This window comes from Cebus imitator, unplaced genomic scaffold (assembly GCF_001604975.1).
Source record: "Cebus imitator isolate Cc_AM_T3 unplaced genomic scaffold, Cebus_imitator-1.0 Scaffold90, whole genome shotgun sequence".
NCBI classification, from domain to species: domain Eukaryota; kingdom Metazoa; phylum Chordata; class Mammalia; order Primates; family Cebidae; genus Cebus; species Cebus imitator.
The window spans coordinates 4533282-4560456 of NW_016107405.1; the positions used below are offsets into that span (position 1 = coordinate 4533282).

The 27175-nt window shown below is 37.4% G+C and overlaps 1 long non-coding RNA gene across 1 annotated transcript; it reads right to left on the bottom strand.

The window, feature by feature from the left end:
- Window positions 1-9520: 9520 nt before the first annotated feature.
- LOC108308982 lies at window positions 9521-22544 on the bottom strand. The gene is made up of 3 exons (XR_001827140.1): window positions 22532-22544; window positions 14937-14940; window positions 9521-9601 (listed from the first exon to the last, which is right to left on the bottom strand). It is a non-coding gene; the product is annotated as an uncharacterized LOC108308982 (long non-coding RNA).
- Between the last annotated feature and the right edge of the window lie 4631 nt (window positions 22545-27175).

The window sequence follows — 27175 nt, forward strand, 5'->3', positions numbered from 1 at the left end:
ATCTTTCAGATTGACGTTATGTTTGTTGATGATGAGGTTATTTCTGTTTCTTGGTTTTCCTTCTGACAGTCTGGCCCCTCTGCTGTAGGTCTGCTGAGGTTCACTCCAGGCCCTGCTTGCCTGGGGTTCACCTGCAGCAGCTGCTGAACAGTAAGGGTGGTTACCAGTTTTCTTCTTCTGCTATCTTTGTCCCAGAAGGATACCCACCCAGTGTCAATCTGATCTCTCCTTTATGAGGCGTCTCTTTGGATATATACGGGTCAGGGAGCTGCTTGAGGAGACGGTCTCTTCTTTATAGGAGCTCAAATGGTGATCTGTGAGCTCTGTTCTTCATTCAGAGCTGCTGGGCGGGTACGTTTAGGTCTGCTGCAGCAGAACTCATAAACTGCTTTTTGTTCCCAGGTGCTCTGTCCCAGGGATTTAGGGCTTTATTTATGAGTTTCCGTTATGCTGCTACCTTCTTTTTTTTTCCTTCAGACCTGCCCTGCCCAGCAAGGAGGCAGCCTAGTCACTGTCTGCCTGTAGAGGCTTTGCTGAGCTGCTGTGGGCTCTGCCCAGCTGCCGAGCGAACTTCCCTGCCGTCCTGTTTATATGGGTGTAGTTAGAACGGCTTTGGCGATGGTGGCCCGCCTCTATTGAGGCAGAGTCTCTCTGCAGTGGCGGGTTGCCTTGGCAATGGAGGGCTGCCTCAGCAATGGCAGGTTGCCTCGGCAACAGCGGGCTGCCTCAGCAATGGCTGACTACCTCCGTCATGGCGGGTTGCCTCGGTAATGGTGGACGCCCCTCCCCCACAGAGCTGGCCCGTCCCAGGTTCAGCTGCGCTTGCTGTGAAACTCTCAATCCAGAGTTTCTGGTTGCTGTTCTTTTGTGGGGGTGGGACCAGCCGAGCCTGATCACCTGGCTCCATGCCTCAGAGCCTTTTTTAAGTTTGTGTTCCAGTCGCCTGTTGAAGAGGCGCCGGGGTGTGTTTGTTTTCCCCTGCGGCTGCCCTGGAATCTACTGTCCTGGTTCCCTGCTCATTCCCCCTTTAAACAGACGAATGGGCGACTTCCCGTGGCTCCAATCACCAGCCAAAAGGGTACCTGGACTGGTGTATTTTGTACGGAGAACCGCTGCTCCGGGGCGCCGACAAAGCAGCCACAGGGGGCAAAGCAGCGGCACCTGCCGGCACAGCCACGCTGGCCAAAACAGCCACACTGGTGACCTGTGGAGCTCCTCTGCCTGGGAATTTCCTAGTCTGTGGGCAATAAAAATGCGGCATCCACTCACCCCGTGCACTTTCACTGGGAGCTGCAATCCTGAGCTATTCCTAAATGGCCATCTTAGATCCTCCCTCTCAAGTAAGTCTTTTTTCAATGTTATGTTGAAGCTGGAAACATTTCTCATAAAACCTGTAAGTCAAACAATGATGAGAAACTACTGCCTAAAATTTGCCAATTTCAGGCGGATACTATATCGGTTCCTCTAAAAGTTCTTTTTCTTCTCCCTTCACAAAGCACCACACACGTTCATGTTTCATTTATAAATAGATTTGAAAATTACTATCAGGCCCTAGCATTAACCATTTTCTGTTCTGTATGATGAAATATACTTCTTGGGAACATTTTTCCTGGGTCATGGCTTAAAAAAGAGAATGCTAAAGACTATGACTAAAATTCCTTTGTTAGGGTCCAAAGCCAATTAAATCTATTTCCATCCTTAGCAACATGTGGTTCCATTAAAGTTAATAACTTTTCTATTTCAGTGTATAGGCATTAATTCCCTACTTTAAGGTGTTTAATAGTTGGAGGAAAAAAGAGTACAATTCCAGAAATAAGTACTCTCATGAAAATTTGCAGAGTATTTGTCTCTCCCAAGATGTTTCAGAAACAAATTAAATGTAGGAGACAGGATATGGGCATGATGCACCTATTTCCTTGAAAACATGTATTGGCCACTGGTCATGTGGGGATTTAACACATTTTATTGTATTATATTATTCTATAAAGGTATTCTTTTAGACATCAAGTATGAGAGTTTCCAGAAGCCTTTTTTGTTGTTGTTGTTTGCTATGTTCTGATTAAATTAATTTTTGTTCTCTAATACAACTCCAAGAAGTGAGCCACACAAAAGTACCAAACAAAATGGCTCTGGCCAGGGCTCACTCTTCCTCTATTTTTCTCTCCTGCCATCTCTCTCTCTATTTTTACCGATATCTCTTAACTTTGCTTCTCTTCGGGTGCAGGATTATTCTCTTCAAATAAGATTCCTCCAGGTGTCCAGAAAAATGGTCACCAGTAGCCCTAGGCAAACATGGTTTGAACAACAAGATGTACTCAATTTGATTATTTATTTTTGCCTATACAGTTTATATAAGTTACAAACAAAATAGTACAAACTTGTATTTGCTATTATTTTCTCTTTCTAAAACCTTCCCTCTAATGTTAGTTGTATTCATTTTCTTATTTCTAATATTACAGTAAGTACATGTACTATCTTTATTATCTTGCCCAATCCACACAGATTTTGTATTTTACCAAAACCAGTTTATACATTTACTAAATGTCCACTTTCTCCTACTTTTTATTCTTAACAATTCTTTTTTTGTCTCTTCCTCCTACACGTTTGGTATAAATGCTTAGGGTCTTTTTCCCCCAGTATATTCTCCTTTCTAACAAATGCACTTAAGGGTAAAATTTTCCCTCTGCCTACAGCTTTGGCCACATTTCACACATTGTGATGTATTGTTTTCTCATTGTTCATTTATAATGTTTATCATTTTCATTTTGATTTTGTCTTTAACCAACAGTTTTCTGAAGAAGTGTTTTTAAGTTTCCCTAAAAAGATATTTCAGTTGTATTTTAATCGTTAACTTTTAGATTTATTGTATTATGTTAAAAATATTTTTAAAAAGAAAAAAGATGGGAAGAGATGGCAAGGACAGATATAAAAAATTTTTTTAAGAAAAAAATAGGTGTAACATATATAACATATTCTTTAGAATTTGCTGCAAATTCAAACTTCCTACCTGGTTAATTTAATTTGGAAAGTTTGAAAAATATATACATTCTCTTTTTCATAGAGACATATAATCAAACTTGTTCATTTAAAAAATTTTATAGCAATTCTTATTTTTATTTACTCAATTCAATTTTGAAAAATGTAGTAATATTTTACATTTAATTGTAGTTGTTCCTTGTATTCTATCAATCTTTGTATTACATATTTAAAATTTAAGTTTAAAGACCATCATTATCTTGGTGAATTATGCTTTTTTATCAATAACTATCTTAGGTTAAGTTAAAATATTCCTTAGATTATATTTTAACTGATAATATTGCTACACTTTATTTTGTTACTCTTGATTGATAAGTATTTTAACTCTCATGTATGTTTACTTTATGACATATTTTCTTTCTTAGAATCTCTTGGTCTTATTTTATTAACATGCAATCTATTGAGTATTTTCAAGGATATTAATAATACATATTTTTTAAGTTTTCTGTTTTCTCTATCAGTTCTATTTCCTCAATTTGGTTTTTCTCAGTTATTTGGTGATTCCTGGTATGTTTGAGAATCTCTATTTTGCAACGCTGTGGTTATAGGCTTTTATTATAGGAGTTTTTGATCAGTTATAATGGAGAAAATGTGGCCTATGCTACCAGGCCGACTGCAGAGCAGAGACTGTTAGTGGCTTCTTTTTGGGGGTTCTGCTGCTCCTGGGACCTCTCTACCTCTATGTCTCTCTGACTCTCTGGTTCTCTCTTTCTGTGTTTTTCTCTCTGTCTCTCTCTCTGTCTCTCTCTCTCTCTCTCTCTGTTTTTCTCTCTGTCTCTGTCTCTCTCTCTCTCTCTCTCTCTCTCTCTCTGTTTTTCTCTCTGTCTCTGTCTCTCTCTCTCTCTCTCTCTCTCTGTCTCACCAAGTCCCAACACATATGCTTACCAACCTGCATCATGGAGAAAAAAACACTGCTTAAAAAAAAAAAGAAAACCACTTCATATTTCAGTAAAAGCATGGGAAAGGAAAGGGGCTGAAGGGGCTTATAACTGGCTCAACTATATTAAATAGAGTTTTACAAATATACACCCTAAAAATGTCCGCAATATAATCAGATCATGACTACATTTCTGACATGAATTCATGAATTTCACAAAACTCTTGCATTCTAAAGCAGATTATTCTGAATATATATACATCTGTGCATATGTATGTATATGTTTATATGCATATATATGTATATGTATGCATAAATTTACAGTCACGTTCCACATAATAACATTCCGGGCAATGACAGATGGCATATAAGATGATGGTCCCATAAGATTATAATAGAGCTAGAAAATTAATATTGCCTAGTAACATCATAGCTGCCATAACGTCATCATGCAAAACATTACTCACATGTATGTGGTGACGCTGGTGTAAACAAACCTACTGTGCTGCCAGTCATAAAAGTCTAGCACACACAATTAGGTAGATAGTAATACTTGATCATGATAATAAACTACTATGGCTTACATATTTACTATGCTTTTCAATCATTATTTTAGAATATATTCCTTCTACTTATTTTTTTTAAGTTAACTGTAAAATAGCCTCAGGCAGGTCCTTCAGGTCCTTTAGGAGATATTCCAGAAGGCATTATTATCACAGGTCCATCAGGTCATTCAGGAGATATTCCAGAAGGCATTATAACCATGCATGTTATTGCCCTGAAGACCTTCCAGTGGGCCAAGACGTAAAGGAGGAAGACCATGATATAGACGATCCTTACTGTGTCTAGGTCTAGCTTAATGTGTATGCTTGTGTCTTTAACAAAAATGTTTAAAAAGTAAACATAAAATTAAAAGATTTAGAAATAGAAGAAAGTTTATAGAATAAGGATTTACAGAAAGATTTTTGTACAGCTTTACAATGTGTTTTTAAGCTAAGTGTTATTACAAACGAGTAAAATCAAATTTTAAAAATTTAAAAATTTATAAAGTAAAAAAGTTATAGTAAGCTAACGTTCATTTATTATTGAAGATAAAAATTTTTTAATTTTATTGTAACCTAACTGTACAGAATTTATAGTCTACAATAGTATAACCCTACATAAATATATCATTTTTTTATCTATTATACCATGTTTACACTGTACCTTTTCTATGTTTTGATATGTTTAAGTACACAAATACTTGCTACTGTGTTACAGTTGCCTACAGTATTAGCACAGTAACATGCTGTGCAGGTTTGTAGCCTAGGAGCACTAGGCTATACCACACAGCCTGGATGTGTAGTAGGCTATAACGTCTCGGTTTGTGTAAGTATGTGCTATGATGTTTGCATGACAAAGCCGCCTAATGATGCATTTCTCAGAACGTATCCCCCCCGTGAAACAATGCATGACTGTATCCACGTTCACAGTTATCATCTTGCTCTCTTCTGATTAGCGTTCCACATGTGAATTGTGTAATTTTTATTCACAATCTGAGAATTTTATAAAATTCTTACAGGTGCTGAAATAAAACTTGATTTCTTCCAACAAATGCATTATCTATTATGAGCTCCCATTTTGCATATTATTTTTAAAATCTGAATTTATCCATTTCCATTTTTCTCCATTCAATTTACTGATTCCTTTTAATCAAGCCTACTTTTGTGTTTATTCACATCTAAGGTACATGTACTCCTGTTTCAGCCCTAGCCCATACTTCTGGGATCCAGAGGGTGGGTGGTAAAGAACCGCCACTCTGCAGTGGTTGTAGAGCAGGGAGTCTTTTAGTCTCCCTCTCTTTCCATCCTATGCAGACATCCTTTGTAATGAAGTGGCTTGACTCATGTGGAACTAGATAGCATGTGTGAAGCATATGGTACCCTCAGAGGGCAACTGGAAGTGTGTGGGTTCTCCTTTGCCACCCACATGGATTGCAATAGTGCCACACCTAATGCATTGCTGACACAGTCTCCTCACTTCTCTGCCTACTACTTTCCCAGTCCCAAGACCTCTTGGCCAAACTGCCACTTCTCTCAGATGTGGATTCTCCCATTCCACCCTCCCTATGCCGTATGGGGCTCCTGATCTCCAAGATTCTAGACAAGTAGCAGGACATGAGATGACTGATTTGCATATTCCCACTTAAAGTTAGTTGTATCATGTTCTACACACACACAAACACATGCACACACACACTCCAGACTCCCAATGTGAGAGACTGGTAGAACACATGGTTCCTACAATACGTCTAACTTACTTATTTTCTAAGCTCTCCATTCCTATGAAATTCTTTTATCTAGTGTGAAAGTCAGAAAGAGAAACCTACTGTGTCTTGGCCTTTTGCCAAAGAGCAAGTGTAGAAACACACACCTATTCTCTCTGGTAGTGGGCCTACATAAAATCTTTTTGGTCTCGTACCAAGATGTCTTTTGACTGAGCAAGCTAAGAATACAGATCCTTGTTGTCACCGGTGGACCTTTCCTCAGCAGCGGGGGCTCCCTTCCCTTGTTACCCTTGGCAGTTCAACAGGAAGATGGGAAGTTCACATTGGTTAGTATTTTGAACCAGTTAGTACTCCATATGCCATCTTGCCATACACTTCTTGTCTCTGCAATGAGGCTAGGTGAGACTGTCCCAAATGTGTGTTTATGTTGAGTCTGAGGCAGGCTGAACTGCAGTCTGCGTGGTGTGCCACTGCTTGCCATCATGTCAGGACAGCAGAGCTAGTCCCTTGAGTAAGCCAGTTGGTCACAGTTCAGGAGTGGCTGAGATGATCTGTGATGAAATGATGGATGAAGTGTGAAGATCCCTAGCCAATCCTTAGAGACAGACATGCCATGTGAGGCCTCCCACCAGGGCCAATGACAGTTGGCAGTGACATATTAAAACAATTATGTCTGTCGCATTCTGTTTTTCATTGTCTAATTCTCCACTTTGTACTGTAAAACTACATTCCTCAGGACTTGAAAAAGAGAGACCACAAAATGTCACACCCCAGTTCTCTAATGTTCAAAACTAAGAAATGTAAAACTCAACATGCACTGTGCTTCACATTTATTCACTGAGGAAGTGAAAGATAAACTCTCTCTCATTAACAGCAAGATTCAGACCACCCTGCTTAGAACTGCTAATGCTCAGAGCAATATCATATTATTGTGAAATGACTATCTAGCATTAACCTAGCTTTGGGTTGTTTCAAAACTCCAGTTTCTCTAAATGCATAGTATGTGATGTCCTAATTTTATTTGATGGAATAATCATTTGGTAAGAACAGCATTTCTCTATGCTTGGATGAAATATATTCATCATTGAGACAAAGAACAAGTAACTATAAAGAAGGAAAAATCAAAACCCTCTTTGTGAGAAAGCCACTCACAACAAAGTACTGCTTGGAAATTTAAAAACAAGGTCCAATTCTGCTTCTAAAACTATTAATTAGAAGGAAGATGAACACATTCCATAGCAACCGGAAATAATTGAATCAATTCTGAAATATCACCTAACAATTTTTCACTGTCATGTTAATAATGAATTCTTTTTATGATGGGGAAATGACACAAGTTTTCGTGTTTTGTGCATATTTAAAATAAGAATATTCGTGAACAAAGGCAGCATGCCTTGATGGATTTAAGATTAGAGGTTATGGATCCCAAGGCTTGTGCTTCAATGAACTTTTTAAAACATCACTTTGTTTTATTTGTTTGTTATATTTAGCTATACAAAAGGCATGAAATTATCTGGGAGAGAAGAGGGTAATGTCAAATATTTTGGTACTGGACTGCCACCATCTTAATGGTGATATTGAAAGGACATAAATCACATTTGCCTTATCAAGAAATTTCTATGTACAGGAAGAAAAATAATAGCACACAATCAACTTCTGGCAATGACAGTTTTGATATGCCATAGAAGGTCACCAAAGCCAAAATAAACATCAAACTTTCCAAAAAAAACCTGAATTATTTCAAATACAGTAAAGCCTCTATGCCATATTTTGGGGCTAAATACTAACTCAGAGAAAGCACTCAGTAACTTTTTTTTGAAACAACAAAAGAAAATTCTCAGTGGTCAGTTTATTGTTCCAGATTGGTGCATTAATAAATGATAACACAGAAAGTATTTATTCAGTACCATGTGCCCAGACTGATCTATTACAAAGAGAAATCCCATCTCTTTCTTCATGAGAGATGCATGTAAAAAATTACAGTGCAATGTGTTAAGTAGAGAAATAGAGTCACATAAAATTTTATGGGAACATAATAAAGGTAAGTATTAATAACTCTGCTTAGCACTTTTACAGAAGTAGCCAGAATGAGTAATGTGTGAGATGTTTCTTAAAGCATGAATAGAATTTAGGTAGGAGGAGAAGTGTAGAAGAGGATATCCCAGAAATAAGGGCAGAATGTACAAAGGCATGGCATTAACAAAAATTCCTGTTTAACATACAGTGAGAAAGAAGTTCAGTACAGCAAGTTCAGGAGTGTGTGTGTGAAGAAGAATTCCAAGATGTGGTGGGACATTAAGACAAGATCATCTTGTGGAAGCATTTTTAAAACATTCTAAGAATTTTGAATATTTTCCTATAGGTATCAGGAAGTTATTAAAGTCATGTAAGCAGAAATAGCATATAATTGAATTTGAGTTTTATAAAATTTGCTCTGCTGGCAGGAAGTAAGAAGTCTCAGTTAGGGAGGGAGGGGCAGAATTAGGAGAAAAACCCCCAGGAAATAAATTCAATTCATGAGTATACAATGTTTTCCATTTATTTGTGTCATATGATTTTTCCCCCATATATTTATTTTATTGCATTTTAGGTTTTGGGGTACATGTGAAGAACATGCAAGATTGTTGCATAGGTACACACGTGGCAGTGTGATTTGCTGCCTTGCTCCTCAACACCTACATCTGGCATCTCTCCCCAGCTCCCCACCCCCCACCATCCCTCCCCTATTTCCTCCCAGTTGACCCCAGTGTGTAGTGCTCCCCTCCCTGTGTCCATGTGTTCTCATTGTTCAACACCCGCCTATGAGTGAGAACATGCGGTGTTTGATCTTCTGCTCTTCTGTCACTTTGTTGAGAATGATGGTTTCCAGGTTCATCCATGTCCCTACAAAGGACACAAACTCATCATTTTTGATGGCTGCATAATATTCCATGGTGTATATGTACCACATTTTCCCTGTCCATTCTATCATCGATGGGCATTTGGGTTGGTTCCAAGTCTTTGCTATTGCACACGAATGTTTATTGCAGCACTGTTTTTTTGTGTGTGTTTTTTTTCAGACAGTCTCACTCTGTCGCCCAGGCAGGAGTGCAGTGGCATGATCTCGGCTGCTCACTGCAACCTCCACCTCCCAGGTTCAAACAATTAGCCTGCCTCAGCCTTCTGAGTAGCTGGGATTACAGGCGTATGCCACCACATCCAGCTAATCTTTGTATTTTTTTAGTAGAGAGGGATTTTCACCATGTTGGCCAGGCTGGTTTTGAACTCCTGACCTCAGGCGATCTGCCTGCCTCAGCCTCTCAAAGTTCTGGGATTACAGGGACAAGCCACTGTGCCTAGCCAGTAATGTTTTCTAATTCCTGTTGTAGAGATCTTTAACCTCCCTGTTAGCTATATTTTTAGATATTTTATTCTTTTTGTGGCTACTATGAATAGGAAGAATCAAATTGTTAAAATGCCCACAGCAATTTATAGATTCAATGCTATTCCTATTAAACTACCAATGACATTCTTTACAGAATCAGGATTCTAAGATTTATTTGGAACCAAAAAAATGACCCTAAATAGCCAAAGCAATCCTAAGCAAAAAGAAAAAAACTGGAGGCATCATGCTATCAAACCTCAAATTACACTACAGGGATATAGTAACTAAAAGAGCATGGTACTGATTCAAAAACATAGACCAATGGAACGGATTAGATAACCCAGAAACAAAGCCTCACACATACAACCATCTGATCTTCAACAAAGCTGACAAAAGCAAGCAACAGGGAAAGGATTCCTTAAATGTAAAACCTAAAACTATAAAACCCTAGAAATACCATTCTGGGCATTGGGCCATGCAAAGATTTCATGATAAAGACTCCAAAAGCAATTGCAACACAACCAAAAATTGACTACTGGGACCTATTTAAGCCAAAAAGCTTCTGCACAGCAAAAGAAACTATCAACAGAGTAAATGGATATCTTAGCAAATGGGAGAAAATATTTGCAAACTATGCCTCTGACAAAGGTCTAATATCCAGAATCTATAAGGAACTCAAGTAAACAAACAAAAGCTTACAACCCCATCGAAAAGTATGCAAAGAACAAGAACAGACACTTCTCAAAAGACATACACATGGCCAACAAGCATATGAAAAAAATGCTCAATATAACCAATTATTAGGGAAATGCAAATCAAAACCACAATGAGATACTATCTCACACCAGCTAGAATAGCTATTATTAAAAAGTCAAAAAATAACAGATACTGGTAAGGTTGTGGAAAAAAGAGAATGCTTACACACTGCTGGTGGGAATGTAAGTAAGTTCAGCCACCGTGGAAAGCAGTTTGGAGATTTCTCAGAGAACTTAACACAGAATTACCATTAGACCCAGCAATCCCACTACTGGGTATATACCCAAAGGAAAATAAATGTTTCTACAAAAAAGACACATGCACTTGTATATTCATCATAACACTATTCACAAGAGCAAAGACATGAAATCAACCAAGATGCCCATCAACAGTGGACTGGATAAAGAAAATGTGATGCGGTGTGTGTGTGCGTGTGTGTGTGTGTGTACCAAAGAATACTACGTAGCTAAAAAATACATGAGATCATGGCCTTTGCAGCAATATGGATAGAGCTGGGGGCCATTATTCTATGTGAATTAACATGAAAACAGAAAACCAAATATCTCATGATCTCACTCATAAGAGGGAGCTACACATTAAATACACATGGACACAAAGAAGGGAACAATAGACACTGGGGTCTGTTGGAGGGTGGGGGATAAAGATTTAAAAACTACCAATCAGGTGTTATGCTGATTTCCTGGGTGACATAATTATCTGTACACCAAACCTCTTTGAACATGTAATTTACCCATGTAACAAACTTTCACATGTACCCCTTGAACCTTAAAATTAATGTTGAAAGAAAAAAAGAAAGAAATCCTAAGAACCTATGGAGAATTCAAAAACAACAAAAACGGACAAACACCCACTTCTCTATCCCCAAGTGCTTGTCCCTTAATAATTCAGGACTTATTAAATAATTGAAAAGATGAATGAATGTCTATTGGAGTTAACTTTGAGATCAGTTTTAAACATGGCATATGCAATTTTAATGAAACAGATCGCTGAGATTGCAATGGGCTAATTTTCCAACATTCTGCGATATATCCTAGCCACTTACTTTTCAGAAAAATTTTCAATCACATTAAGTTGCATATGGACTCAGAATGGAATTAAAAATTAAATCTAAAGTAGTAAGCCATTCTGCAGACCATTTTACATGCAGTTATTATACTGTTTTTATAATTTTGAAGTATTAATACATGACTAAATAGATAATTATCAGTTCTATTTTCAAATAATTTTCTCTCACACAATTAATGAAAATATTGCAATTTCTTAGTATCCTTACTGTTTTCCCTTAAGAGTTCCAATAAGACATGGTTTTAAAAGATGCTTTGAAAAGACTGTTAGAATCTGATTTTGAAGTTTATAACTCAAAGATAAACTGATTTCTAACCAACTTTGTGATGAGTATAGTGAGCATTGGAATTCCTGGCCTACCACCCTTTCTGCCATTTCTTGGTAACAATCACCCTCTGTTTTCTCGTTCGTATGTTCCATGAAGAGCTCATGTGACCCAAGGAAGGCTGACTCCAATACTGGATCTAGAGGGGACGTAGGCAGCTCAGGCATAAACAGATCTGTATAGGCACATCCATTGGCCATTGGTACCGAGAGAATATCACCAAATTTTTAGTGTATATGACTTCTGTGAAACTGGAGGAGGTATTAGTAGGCTCTCCTTTGAAATAAGCTTTCTCCTCTGCAGAACAACTGAAGACACCATATCTTCCACTGGATGGTGAAACCTAGAACAATACAGCCAACTTCCTACCAGATCCTCCATCCAACTGAAGATGAGGGTGGCATCTGGAGAAAAAGGGGGCTGTGAGAATTACAGGGAATCAAGCCAAAACCCAGCTCAGCTCCTGCCTAGAGTCTGATGCACTTTTGGATATTTTAGTTACATGAGCCAAAAAATTCTCTACAAAGTTGAAGCCATTTTGAAGTGGGTTTTCTGTAACTTACAACTGAAACCATCTCCACTAAGTAGAAGGGGTTGACATAGAAAATGGCTAAAGATATCACAAAGAACAACCAAGATGGAGATTAAGAGAAAGGACTTTGGAACTACACAGCCTGGGACAACTCACAGCTCAACATCCCCTACCTGTGGGACATTTGGGAGTCATTTAGACATGTGCCTTGGTTTCATTTTCTGTAAAATAGGGATAATAATGTTTATGTCATAATACTATGAGTTAGTAACAATGAATTTTTTTTAATTGACTAATAACATAAAGTACTTAGAACAGTGTTTAGCATATTGTCAATCTCCCAATTAGAGACAGCCTTTATTAAGGTCCTTCTAGTTCTGAAGAGTCTGTCAATCAATTATTTATAATTATGTTATTTAAAGTATATGATGTAATATTTCCACTTGCAAATTTCAGTACAAACTTCATAGCCAGATTAACTCTTACGATCAAGAATTGACTGCCAGTAGACCTAAGACTGAACCTAGAACTTCTGAACCACTTGGTCAATTCACCAAATATTAAATCCCTCTTATATGAAAGATATTGGATTTATAGATTCATTTAATAATAACTACGGTGAACCAGATATTACAGTAGTAAACAGAAGAGACCCAACCTCTACCCTTTTGACATCCTCATTGGAGTGGCCATCTGAGTTCCATAACTAAGTCACATCCCCTCCCATTAAGTTATTCACAGGCTGGCAGTACAGTTGGAATCCCATACAGGAAAAAATATACAACTACCGGACACTGCGATAAGTGTTATCATACCGTGAAACACCTGGTAAATGAGAGCAATAAAACAAGGGGAGGTTAAAGATGTGTCCCAGAAAGATATGGAATTTGTCAGGCATATTGGTATTAGGCAGACGGGAATAAATGGCTCTTAATGGAGAGAACAGGAATTGTGACAGGGTAGCCACAGACGGGTGACCAGCATGGAACAGGGATTCGGAAAACACAAGGTGCCCCAGCACAGCCCTGCCTGTGCACATAGTCACAGGGACTGGCAGAGCTCAGTCCCTGGAAAGCCACATAAGCCATGTTAAATTCAGACCTGCCATTATAGATACTGTGGAAGAGATTTTTGTTAAATAAGTGTTGGTCCCAGAGGGTAGTGGAGGAAACTTGAGAGGCCTGGGTGTCTCCTGACAGGAAGGAATGGATAAAGGAAGCGTATATTAAAGAGCATGAAATGTATCCCAAAGCAATTTTCCTTTACCAATTTTATGCTAAATGATTCAGATCACTAGAGACATCTAATTTATTTTTTAGACAGTTCCAAAAGATAAGAAAAAGCAAAACACTGAACTGCCTAACACCAGAATCTGTTGATGCATTTTGATCCTGAAATGTGATTCCATATTAAAGTCAGCTAGCGTGTTGATGTTAATTTTGTTTAAATCAAACACTACTTCTTAGGTGGCTATAGAAAATAATGCTTAGAGTCCTAGGAAATTACATTACCTTCGTATCTAGACATTTTGGCTGGAACTAAAATATCAAGTGCTGTTTATACGTGAAATCTTTTACTCTTAGAGTTAGAAGACCTTAAAGGTCATCTAGTACAATGTTCAGACCAATGCATGAGGCCACCCTCTCTACAATGTCCTGCTTCTTTTAAAAAGCCTTCCTATTTATTCATCTAGTGAATGTTTATGGAGTACCAACAATGTACAAGGTGCTGTACTTGGTGCTGGAGATACATAATACTTGATACATTCTCTTTCTTCATAAAACTTACTTTAAAAAATTGATTGGCAACCAGCAACTTAGACTGCTATTTCTCTCCTATCACCACCAATCCCCTTTCCTTAACATCAAAACATGCAAACCATCCTACTAGCCAAATATATCAAAATATGTCCTGGAACAATGTCCACTGTCCCTCTGGGAGTAGCATGAATTCTATTCATAGCCTAGTCCATTCCCCATGACCTCAGCCACTTCTCAGTGTTCAGCCCTTATCTCTCCCTGACTCTCTCTTATGATTTTTTAAAACCCACTGTACCTACCAGAAAGAATAATAATGATTAAAGGGCCTCTACTCATAAATTCAAATGCCTAGTTGTCTTAATAATACTAGCTTACACTTACCATGAACCAGACACTTTCTGAAGTGCTTGATATGTGTTCACTCATTTAATTTTCATAAAAACATCATGAAGTGGGCACTCATTTTAGTCTTCATTTTACAAATGAATACACTGAGGCATGTAAAATAAAATCCATACTTGTCAAAGGTAAACTAGAATTGTGTTGCAACACTGTTAGTTAAGGAGGGATTAAGAGTAATGCAGGGAAATCCTATAAGAGTCTTAATATCTACTTATTATAGTGTCTATATAAATACATAAATAACAAATGCAGTTTTGTGTGATCACAAATTGTGGTACAACATTTTCTAGATGATTTTTGTTTTGGATAAATTCAGGTCTGCATTGCCCAATATGGAAGCCACTAGCCACACATGACCATAAAAATCTTAATTAAAAATCAGTAAATTTAAAATTCAGTTCCTTTGTCAAGTCAGCTACATTGTGGAATGTGCAATAGCCAATAGCTATGTGTGGCTGGCTACTGGGTAGAGTATTGGGCAGCACAAATACTGAATGTCACCATCATCATAGAAAGTTCTGTTGGACAACACTGATCTAGATGGTAAAGAATATGGCAAGAATATATTTATGAGAGAGAATGATGTGTTGAAGAACAGACTGGAGCCCCTTGTGTTAGCTCCTGACCTCCTTGACTCATGAGTAAAATGGATTAGGCAAATGCTTTATTTTCTTGTTCTTCCTCCTTCTTTATCACACAAATATCAAAAATCTGTCATTGGCAAAGTTGAAAATGGAAAGAAGTAAAATAAAAAACAGCTAAGTCATAAATTATCCTAAATTAGGTGATGCTACTTTGAAGTAGAAATCCACTTCTAAATACAGGGTAATGATCGATTAATTTTTCTGTTTAAGGTCATTTTTTCCTCTGAGTCTTTTAATAGCTAATAATGGATCTACTGTGAGCCTAACAATAATCTACTACATTTTACATATTAAGATGCTTACTCAATAAGTAATTATCAAGAATTTCTTTGAATTAAAAAAAAAAAAAACTGAGTTAACAGAAACAGGTACTCTACCCAGAGGGGAAAAGTATAACACTTTAGTGTAGAGTAACTCATTTCAACTATTAGGTAATCCAGGGAATCCCATTCTCTTACAAAAATATTTTCACACTCCCTTTAAAAAGCAGAGTGGGAAAATGTTGAGGAAATGAAGCCTTCCTGTTTCTGCCACATGTGAATAATTATCCAGCTGCAGCTCCAAAATAAGTAAGATTGGAAAACTCTTTCAGATCTCCTTGTAGCTGAATATCAAAGGAAATTTGGGTGTTTCTAAAACTATTGTACTTCTGGTTCATGTTGGAATTATGAGAGTTCTCCTGTTTAGGTCTCTACATATAAATAGAGTTCTGTGATTTGAACCTACAGAATCTCCCTGCAGACTTTCTTTTCTTTTATATGACGACTCTGTCATAAGTGAAGAGCATTTTGAAGAGCACAAGTTCACTTTCTTTAGTTGAGGCCAAAGGCCACAGTAAAATCTTTGTTCTCTTACTTTTATTTCTAACCATACCTAATTTTTTTAGTATTCTATGAAATTTTATTAAATTCTTTTTATAAATATCTTTCTGGATCTTTTCAAACTATTTTTCTTCAACATCTAAGAAAAAAGTATGTCACAATAATATTGTAATTCTTGCTTTTGCTGGGCAAAATGTGTTTTTCAGATGTTAATCTTTATTGAAAATATAGACCTGAAGGCGCTTTAGGCAGTCAGCTCAATCTAATCTGTTTCCAAAGGGGCTGATGAAACCTGAACTGGTGATGCTACCAAGGCAGATTTTATGATAGGGAGAGAGTGCAATATTTGAAGGGTAAAAGGCAGCAAGAAAGTGGTTCTGTGTGCTGTGCTTCAGGATGCTGATCACCATGCTTCCTTACGGATGAGTCACTTCTTTAGGAAAGAAAATCTCTACTCCACTGTTAAATTTAAAAGCTCAGAAACCATTGAAATACTTTTCATATAATGTTAAGGAGTACAAGAAAGTGTAATGATAGAGGAACAGTCAATGCAAAAAGTAAAATCAATACATGCCAATAAAAAAAATGTGAAACTTTCTGAAGGAAAGAATATACATTTGTCCAAGAAATTCTTCTATTTAGAATAAAGAATTTTTAAAGATGGATATGCATATTTAGTATGAGATATTAACGTGTAAATTATCTTTAAATAAAGAGGGTTTTTTTGTTTTGTTTTGTTTTTTTTACTATACTGTTAAAAGAATAAAAAATGTGTGATGCGGTCCTAGGTCCAGAAAGTGACGCAGGGCCAGAATTAGGAAGGTACTCTGTTATTGAGAAGCTGGTAATTTGAAAGGAAGTTTGGCATCTGAGAGAGGCGACAGAGGGAGGGGAGCATATTTTTCCACAAACACTCCTAGATCAGGAATTTGTGTGACTAAGGCATGATACATAACTGAAATCTAACAAGGTGTGACTAATTTCTGTGTAATTTTTTTGTGGTGCATTTCTGTTCATGAAAGTAAAACAATGCCTTTTCCAAGTTGCAGCATTTGAAAAGTTTCACATAGGGAATATAAAAAAATACATATTCTTCCACTACCCTTACTCTTCCACAATTAATTCTGGCTTCACTCCTAACCTATTGTGGGACTACGAATCAGTGACCTAACTTCTCTGTGTTGGTTTTCCCATGTATAAAATTGAGATGTTAATAGCGCCTATTACATAAAGGTGTTATAAGTTGTTAAAATGAGGTAAAGATTAAATGAAATACTAAATAAATCTAAAACATAAAGTCGTTATAAAGATTAAGTGAGATAATGCAGTTAAGGTGCTTAGCACAGTGCCTAGAACATAGTGAAGTCTGCAATAAATGGAAGTTATTTAAACTATTAGTGTCTTAAAAACCACAGGGATATTTCACAGGAACAAAGCAGTGGTCTACATAGTATGTCATATGAATGGGAAAGATAGCCAATGTGAAAACAGAGAATACACATCAGTGTCTGTTAAGGTAAGGATCTGGTTGGTGATAATTCTGTATCTGTGGATTTCAGATGACCAGCTGAACAAACACAATTCCCAATAAATATGCTTACCTGCTGTGCGGAGCTGCATTCTGTTGAAGTATGCTGTCTAACAGAGCTTTCTCTGACGATGAAAATATTCTATCACTTTCTACCCAGTACAGTATCCTTGTGCCATATGTCATAACTGAATACTTGGAATATGGCTAGAATAACTGAGGGACTGAACTTGTGCTTTAAATTAAGACAGCCATATATGGCTGTGGCTGACATTTTGGACAGCACAGCTATAGAAAGATACAAATAAACGGAATACAGAAGTCATATATTTAAAACAACTTCTTTCATCATGCTACATTATTCCAAAACAAAAAGATAAGTTTAAGTACCTTGCATCATCCTTTTATTATGGCATCTACAATGCCCAGCATAGGTATATGCTGAAGGGGCAAGAAGCAAGGACACTCCAGTAGCGTGAGCACATCTGAAACCCAGATCTCAGTTTAAAAAGTACTGTTGTTCACTAATAGAATTTTTAGAGATGTGGATGATTCTGAGTTGGAGATGAAGAATACAAAATCAAAAAACGAAACAAAACATGATACAGTTGCACACAGAAATTTAAATAATTGTTTGCATTTTTGAAAGATATTAAAGGTTGTCCAATCGTTGCCTACAGCAACACTTCCTAAAATTATATTTATCCCATTCCTTTCCATATCTCCTGCACCCTGCATCTGTCTTAAATCTCAGGCTCTCCCCGCTTTTCCTTTCAATTCCCATTAAATCCAGCCTCCAAATAAAATTTGTATTGTTCCTCACCTTTCTCCCATTCTTGTTTTCTCCTCAAGTCTTTTTTCCTCTTTGAATAAATCCTTCCAGAGCAAATACTCCTTCCTAGCTTCTCCTTTCCCCGTTCTCTGATTTTGTGGTGCAGAAAGCAAGGAACCAAGATGGCAGATTCAACATATCTCTTAGAAATTACAAAGACCAAGCTAACAAATTTAGAATTCTTTTACAGGTGTGGCCAGAGGGAGAATGTATGGAAGTACTTGTAACTTAATTTTTTCTCCCATTCAAGTACTAACTAGGCCTGAACCTGCTTAGCTTCTGAGATCAGACGAGATCAGGTGCATTCAGGGTGGTATGACCATAGGCTTGATTTTTTCTTTCTAATTGTTTTTCACTGTTAAGCACATGTATTACACACTAATTACTCAGTCCCTTTCTAATGTCATCTAAATAGGTTTCTTAAAGCACCACACACAGTTGGTCCTATACATGCAATTATTTGTTGACTATATAGTAAAAGTAAAATTGCTTCCTGCCAAAAATATATCCTCATTTCAGGTAGCAAGTTCCTTGTTAGAATGAGGTATGCATTTCCTTTCCAAGCATTATCATACAAAAATGTAAATACATTTAGAGAAATAACATTAAACGACTATCAATCTTTTACATTCAACATATCTGTTTCTGTCCTGGCAGGTTCCTGGCATCAGACAATGCCTGGAATGGAACTATTCCTAAAAGTGGAAGGGCTGATGGCGTTGTACCATCGTAGGTACAATGTACGCCATGGGGTACAGCTGGGTGGAAGCAAAAGCATTAAGTCACAAGAATGCTAGCTGAGGGGTAAGACACACGAAGAGTAAGCAAGAGTCTCCCAGAATTCCATTTCACAGTACTGCCTGTAGTCAGCATTATCTATTCATTAAATAATTAAGGTATGAACAATATATAATTAAATAAATTGGGCGAAAAATGAGTTTCTGTTATTATACAAAGGCTTAACTAATAATGTGAGTCTTAAGATTTCATGCTATGAAACTAGGAAACATAACAGATATTCTTACACCTCTCTCAGACAGTTTCTATCTCAGTGCCTGTATTAGTACATGAAAATAATGTGCTTCCCCTTCACAGCCATGAAAATCATATTGAAAATGACGTATACCAAATGAAAAGATACTGTGTCTTTGAAGAATCAGGCCATAAATAAGACTTCTTCTGGCATTCACTACAAAAATCTTACACTCACGAGGACCTTTTCTCAAGGCCATCGTTTAACACAAATTTGGAAATACATTAGAGGAAATAAGTTGTTAACCAGCTGCCTTTCTTAAACAGCCCATTAAACAAATTAATCCATACCAAAGGGGCTGCCATACAAGGTCATAAATGAAACAAGTCTTACATGTTTGTCACTACGGCAGAAATGAGATAAAATTCTGGGAACAAACTAATGAGATAAAATTCTGGGAACAAACTATCCTGTTTAAACTCTCACAAACACTTTCCAATTAAAATTTGGAATAGAATAGATATCAATGGTACTCAGTCATTTCTTTACATCAGTTATATTTAGTATAGGACAAATCATGAAAGATTTCATAATGTTCATATGGAATGCATTGAGATCAGGCAGCTTGGGGAGGTTGGCTTTATAGACAAATACTATATGATTCCACTTATATGAGGTACCTAGAGGAGTCAATTTATAGAAACAGAAAGCAGAAATGGTGGTTTCCAGAGGCAAGGAGGAAACGGGAAAGGGGAGTTGTTTAACAGATATGAAGTTTCAGTTTTGCGAGATGAAAGGAGTTCTGGAGATTGGCTGCACAGCAATGTGAATATGCTTAACACTGCTGAATGGGACATTTAAAAATGGTTAAGATGGCAACTGTTTTATTATGTGTATTTTATCACAATTAAATTTCTTTTAAAAGAGAGAAAAAAATACCTTAGTTATTTCCTGTACTATTCAGATAGAATTCTGGAGGAAAGATCACCTAGCTCCTAGTTACATTAGACCCTTCAAGATCCTGGCTCCTTACCTTTCCGTCTGCTGACATCTCCCTTTAGCACCCACACTCTGTACCCCGAGCTGTGCCAGAAAGTTCCTAGATGGCAGTTTTTTTCTCAAACTCTGACTCCAGGGGAAAAAGGTAGAACATTTTCTACCTTTTTTCCCTGGAGATGATGGGGGTTATACCCTGAAGCTAAGGAAGCTAAAACAGCTGCTTCACCATTCTCTTCCAAGGTCATGTACTTAATTTTTTCATTTTATTTTAAACCACTCCCTCTCTCCCTACAAACAAACAAAAACTGTATAAGCTTCAGACTCCGCTAAACTTGAATCCACCTCTGCCAAGGTATCCTATATACAGTGAAGATATCCCTTCCTCCAGGACATGAGCATCCTGTCTGTGACCCCCTTTCAGTGATATGTGTATTGTCATATTGTTTACACATTGTCACAGACATTGGATTGTACTTATCAGCCTTCCAAACCAAGCTGTGTGTTTTCTAAGGAAAGGGATTTTATTTGTCTCTCTACTTCAGTTCCTGAAACATAGCACAGGATAAGTGTTCATGAATTGATTTAAGTCAATTCACGAATTGAGTTAAGAAAGTCAGCAGAGAGCTGGGTGCAGTGGCTCACCCCTGTAATCCCAGAACTTTGGGAGGCCAAGGCGAGCAGATCAAAAGGTCAAGAGATTGAGACTATACTGGTCAACATGGTGAAACCCCGTCTCTACTAAAAATACAAAAATTAGCCAGGCATGTTGGCACACACCTGTAGTCTCAGCTACTTTGGAGGTTGAGGCAAGAGAATCACTTGAACCTGGGAGGCGGAGGTTGCAGTGGGCCGAGATCGCACCACTGCACTCCAGCCTGGTGACAGAGTGAGACTCTGTCTCAAAAAAAAAGGAAAATGAGCGGAAAAATCAGGACTAAAATCGAGTCTTTAAGCTATGGATATGCAAAGGCAGACAGAGTGGTATGATGCTCATTGAAGACTCAGAAGTGGGAGGGCAGGAGGCGGGCGAGGGATAAAAACATTACATATTGATTACCATGTACACTGCTCAGGTGACAGGTACACTAAAATCTCAGACTTCACCGCTATACAATTCATCCATGTAACCAAAAATCACTTGTTCCCCAAAAGCTATCAAAATTTAAAAACTACTTTTAAATAAATAATATAGCAATAATAAAATCAAGTCTTAGTATTTCCCCTCCCCTAACTCATCTTTTCTAGTTTGCCTAGTTAGGGGCACACAAACTTTCATCTTAGAAATTTAGGGATTTGCTTGCTGTGCAAAGCAAACATTAAACAGGTTTAACTTGACAGCTCAAGTTTTCTGAAACTAATCTTTATGTCGAGACACGAAAGGCAATCTAATAAAAACAGGGATTTGGATATTAATAAACTATATACAAACTTGACGTCCTGCTTGAAGAAAAAGTAAAAGTTGGGCTTAGGATTTCTGTCCACACACTGTGCAAACAATTCCTAAAATACAAATCATGCCTGTAAAGTGAAATAAGGAAAAATTCCTCATATTGAAAAGCTATCCTCAGAATGCACTTTAGATCCTCAAAAACTTAAGGAGAAATTCATGTGTAGGTATTTCTGTGTGCTTACACAGGATTAATATTTTTGAATCATTAACAATTCAAATTAGTAAGAATAAAAATAAACAGTATTTAATGTGTACTTAGTGTGCAGATATTTTCCTGTTTTTCCATGCATTATTTATTTTAGCCTCTTGATGTCTATATGAAGTAGGTATTATTATTATTATTATTCCCATTTCACAGGCTTTGAGAGAGTAAGTCAAATGTCCTGGGTCACCCAGCAAGAAGGGTGCAAAGCCAGGACTGGCACTCACCACCTGGTCTCCAAGCCAAACCATTTCACCATTAAGCTGCATTCTCTCTCTTTTTTTGAAGTCACCTTTTCCAAAGGCCACCTTCAGTCCAAGACAAAGCAGTGAGACCTGCTGGTGCTTCAGGGCATTCCCTGAGCTCACAAAGGGGTAATGAGAATATTTTAAAAAATCATCCTACTAATGATGAGTAAGAAGACAGGGAGATGTAAATTTTTATGTACTTAAAAAATGAATCATGCAGACATTGCCTGTGTTGTAAGCAACTGTTTCAGGCTAGATGAAAATTGTGTACATATTATAGTTAAGTTGATCTCTGAGTTTAATTTATGGGTATATTTTATTTAGAATCACAATTGTTTTTATAATACAACAATAACAATACTGTCACTCTGAATAAACAGGAATATATGTTTATGTTGTACAGTAACTTGTTCCGAGGAGTTATTAAAACTGTAAACAAGATTTTACAGAAGGCAGAGGCAAGAGGAAAGCATGCTACTATCTTATCCTGCAGTGCAGATGAAGATATCAAAATGGGGCATTGCCTGCCAGGTGTATTGTAAACTGTGATTGGAAAAGGAGACTACATAGGGAATGATGATATCATGCCGATGCTTTAAAATAAAGTGTTTCTGTTTTCAATATTTTTAAGATCATCAGAATGAAATACTGAAGTAAGATCAATGGTCAGTTTTTATATGCTTCTTCAAATTTTCCAAACTGTGTGTTTGCCTTTTCTATTTGCTACCTCAGAGAGTTTTGAATTAGAACTACTTTCCTTTCTAAATTTAAAGCAGTAATAAAACGTTAAACTGCAGAAATATATATAGTTGTTTTCATATTTTCAATAATGTACTACTGAACTACATTATATATATACATATATAATGTTATATAATGTTGTACATTATTGAAAACATGAAAGCCAGGCTAGATAGTTACTGGTTCAACATATTTCTTTTGCACATGTACTGGGAAGAAAATCAAATTCAAAAGGAGATTGTGGTGAAAGATGGTGGACTTCACACATTTGTTTATCCTCTTTTCCTCTCTAGATCTTATCAAAAGTAAAGCAATAAAGAAAACACAGAATCACAAAAACGAAAGAACTGGAAATGGACTACCAGCAAGTAAGAGTTTTAAATGAAGTTACAGGAGGCAAAAGTAGAATGAGGTGGGATAACTAGTGAAGTTATTCAGAAAAAAGTCACAGCCCAGAATGTGTTCATCTTGAAAGTCAGCTACATACACATCAGAAAGCTGTTAATTATGGGTGTAGAACAGAATGCAAATGCTTTTAAACTTGATATGTATACGTGAAAATATAAGTGATGTAAATTGGGAGATGAAAACTAGGAAGATAGCTGAAAACAAAAATTTAGATTAGTTTAAATCACTAGTGTCCTTTTATGGACTGAGAAGCCTAGAAGTCTATAATCGGTAGACAACACAAATAACCAAGAAGTTATAAAGTACTGCGAGAACAGTGCTATTACAAAGCTAGAGGGTGAAGGTGGGGGTAGCAATGGTGTGGAGGATATAACACTGCTAAGTCTCCATCTATTATATCAGAAAGTCAATAAATTATACCTAAGCGCAAAATTAAGAAATAGTAGCATAGTATGCATAGCATGTAGATTTATGAAGTTTAGGTATGAAAGAAGTTTAAAACAGAAACACTTAGAGGGGAAAAAAAAACTTGTCTCTGGGAAACAGAATTACATGTAGGAGAAGGTGGGGCAAGGAGCTAATGTTATTATAAATTTCTCTATATTTTTTTAATGAGCATGTATTATGTTTGCAAGAATTCTAAATGCATATAAGAAAAAATAAAAGCCTTCAAACATCTCTATAGGTTCAGCAAATCAATTTACGTTTGATATGCAAGGTGGGGAAGTAAGACAAATGCCTGAAAAACTCAGAACCGGCATAAAAAGAATGTAGAAGTTCCTGTTTAGGACTGCGTTATGACATGGTGATGTCTGTTTGTATTCCGGCCAATAAATCCTGGCAGTTGGTCAACTGTTATCCTGTTAAAAGGTCTGGAGTGGAAGAATGGATTGTGTTTTTCATAAAAAGCTTGCTGACAAGACCAGAGAGAGTCTCCACTGGCAATTCTATTTCACAGTCCTTTCCCTTCTTTGGGCAACACAGATGATGGCAGTGGGCAACCACATGGCCTCTGCAATCTTTTCCTTCACACCTCTAAGTACAAATCTCTACAGTACAGAAATTCTCTGGATAGTTCTGTGCTTCTGTGACTGGTAGTATTCCTTGGATATATTTAAGAACTATAGCAGCATAAATAGCTTGATTTTCCAGAACATGGCAGCTTCATGATATAGCATCTGCTAACATTAATTATTATTACAGAACAGAATGTAATATTACATTATTAATATACTGAATAATATTAAAAATTGATATACTGAACCTATAGAGAATGTTATATAATTATTATTGCATAACATTCTGTTTATTAGGTAAAAATGTAAATGACATAATTTGGAAGATACAGTTCTCCTAAGTGTGGCTCTCACATTCCCAAGGCACCAGCCCATAAGAAGGCTGCAGCTTGCCTACAAGTGACACATCTAAGTGATTCCCAAGTGACTGAGTTAACAAATTCTTGTAACTATTGACTCTAGGTTAATTTATGGGCAAACATAGCCACATAAAGGCAGCCCAGCATTGGAGGTGTGTAGGACTACACCACTTCAATTCCAAATCCATCTTTCTATAAAATAATTCAGGATAACCCTCCCTCACTCTGCTCATGTTCGTCTAGTAAGCATCACCTCTGCAGATGTGATTGGTCCAGAAAGCTTGCACACTCTCTGTGGCCGAGAGCCGGTAGATAGGTTGTATCTTCCTCCAGATAAGCCTGGCCTGCCAGCTTTCTATGGACTTTTTATTGCTAGCCTCAGTTTTTGTTAATACTAAGCTATTAAAAGCTATTAGCAAATTAATAATAACACATATCTGTCTATTAATTTAGAATTCATTTCACTTGGTGTTCATGCCAAATCTGAGGCATAGCTCTCATAGACACGGCACGCAACCTTCACCATATTTACAGACTCCCATCTCCACATCTAGTCTTTAATTCTGCCTTCCTGCTTGCCACTAGAGAGGAGCTCTCCATGCTCCCAGCTAAAGCCAATCAATTCTTCCATATGTGCTGTACACACATCTACTCCTGCTTGCTCAAGAATATCATTTCAGGGATGCATATCCCATTCTTCATGATGCGATTATTATTGTATGCCTCTATCAAAATATCTAATGTACCCCATAAATATATACACTTACAATGTACCCACAAATTCAAAACTTTTAAAAAGCTTTTTATTTAATTTAAAGAACACTATTTCAGCAAGCTTCACCTCTCTCTCTCCTGTAGCATCTATTTTTCTCTCTCTATCCATTAAGATACACATGTGCTACTATTTTTCCCATTTAAAAAGAAAAACCTTAAAACCTTGTTCTTGGTCCCCCTTCTTTCTTTAGCAACCATTCTTATTTCTCTTATCATTTATACCAAGTGTTCTCAGAAAGAGCTGCCTAAAGCTACTCCAATTGTTTCAAATTCCTCTCTTTTCATTCTCCCCTAAATCCACATCAATCAGGTTACAATCATCATACTTCCAAAAATGTGGAGAACACCAATGAGCTCCCCCTGGCTGATGCAATGGTCAATTCTCAGTTCTCATCTTACTGGAAATATCAGCGAAATTTGTCACAGTCCTTCAATCTCTCCTCCTTGATGCCTTTTCTTCACTTGAATTCCAGGTGCCCTGGTCTCCTGACTTTCTTCCTACCTCACCAGATGGCCTTTGCCAGTCTCCTTTTTACTGTTTTTTTCTTCCTCTCCCAGACCTCCCAACACTGGAGTGCCCCATGGCTCCAATGTCCTTCCATTTCTTTAATTCTGTTCAATCCCTGGTGATTTCACAATCTCTTTGATTTAAATACTATCCACATGGTCAACCACCCTCAAATTGATATGATACAAACAGGCCTCTCAACTTGCCTTCTCCTATATCACAGTCCATATTTCCTTCCTCCTTGCATTTAGATAGCACCACATGAATAGCTTTGGCTTTGATCAATGGGCTATGAGAGAAAGTGATTGGTGTCACTTCTGGACTGACACATTAGAAACCAATGTGTGACTCTCCAGTTCTTTTATCTCCCTGCTGTGTAACCTGCAAGCCATATGTTTCAGACACAGTTACAATATGGTGATGTTTCCATCAGCTCTGATGCCTGAATATATGTGTAAAGCAGAGCTTCTAATGCTCATGTTTGATATGTATCCTCAGTGAGAAGAAATCCTGTGCTATGTTAAGCCACTCACAATTTGGGACTTTTAACTATAACATCATTTTAGTTTCCCTAACAGATGTCTCAACCTTAACATGAGCAACACTGAGTTTCTGATGTTCCTCCTCAAAACTACTCCACTTGCAGGTTCCCTATAGGACTTGATGTCAGCTTCCCCATTCTAGTTGCTCAGGTCAAAATATTTGAGCCCCTCTGACTCTTCAATTCTTCTCGCATCCCTCCAGTCTATCAAGGGATGCTGTTGGCTCTCCCTTGCAAATATATCTACAATTCAAGAACCTCACCTAACTCCCAACCCTAGTATCCTGGTCTGTTCACCAACATCATCTCTCTCAGATCACTCCAGTAGCCTCATAACTGGTCTCCTTTCTTCCATCCTGCTCTATGATAAACTCTCAAGATAGTAGTCAGAGTCATCCTTTTAAAACCCTCCTCCTCAAACCCTTCCAAGTCTTCCCATCTCCCCCTAAAATAAATGCAAATTTCTTATCACAGCTTATAAGACTTTACATGATTAGTCTGTACCTGAGTTCTCCTTACCTCTCTGATTTCCATGGCTTTCCCCTTGACTCCATCCTAGACATGCTGGCCTCCGCATGACTCTGCTGACACAATTAATCCCCAGGGCTTTTGCCCTGGTGATTCCCTCAGACTGGAATGCTCTTCGCTGGTGGCTGGTCCTTTACATTTCTTTAATTTTTTCTCAGACACCACCTACTCAGCGGAGCCTTCCCTGACAATTTTATTT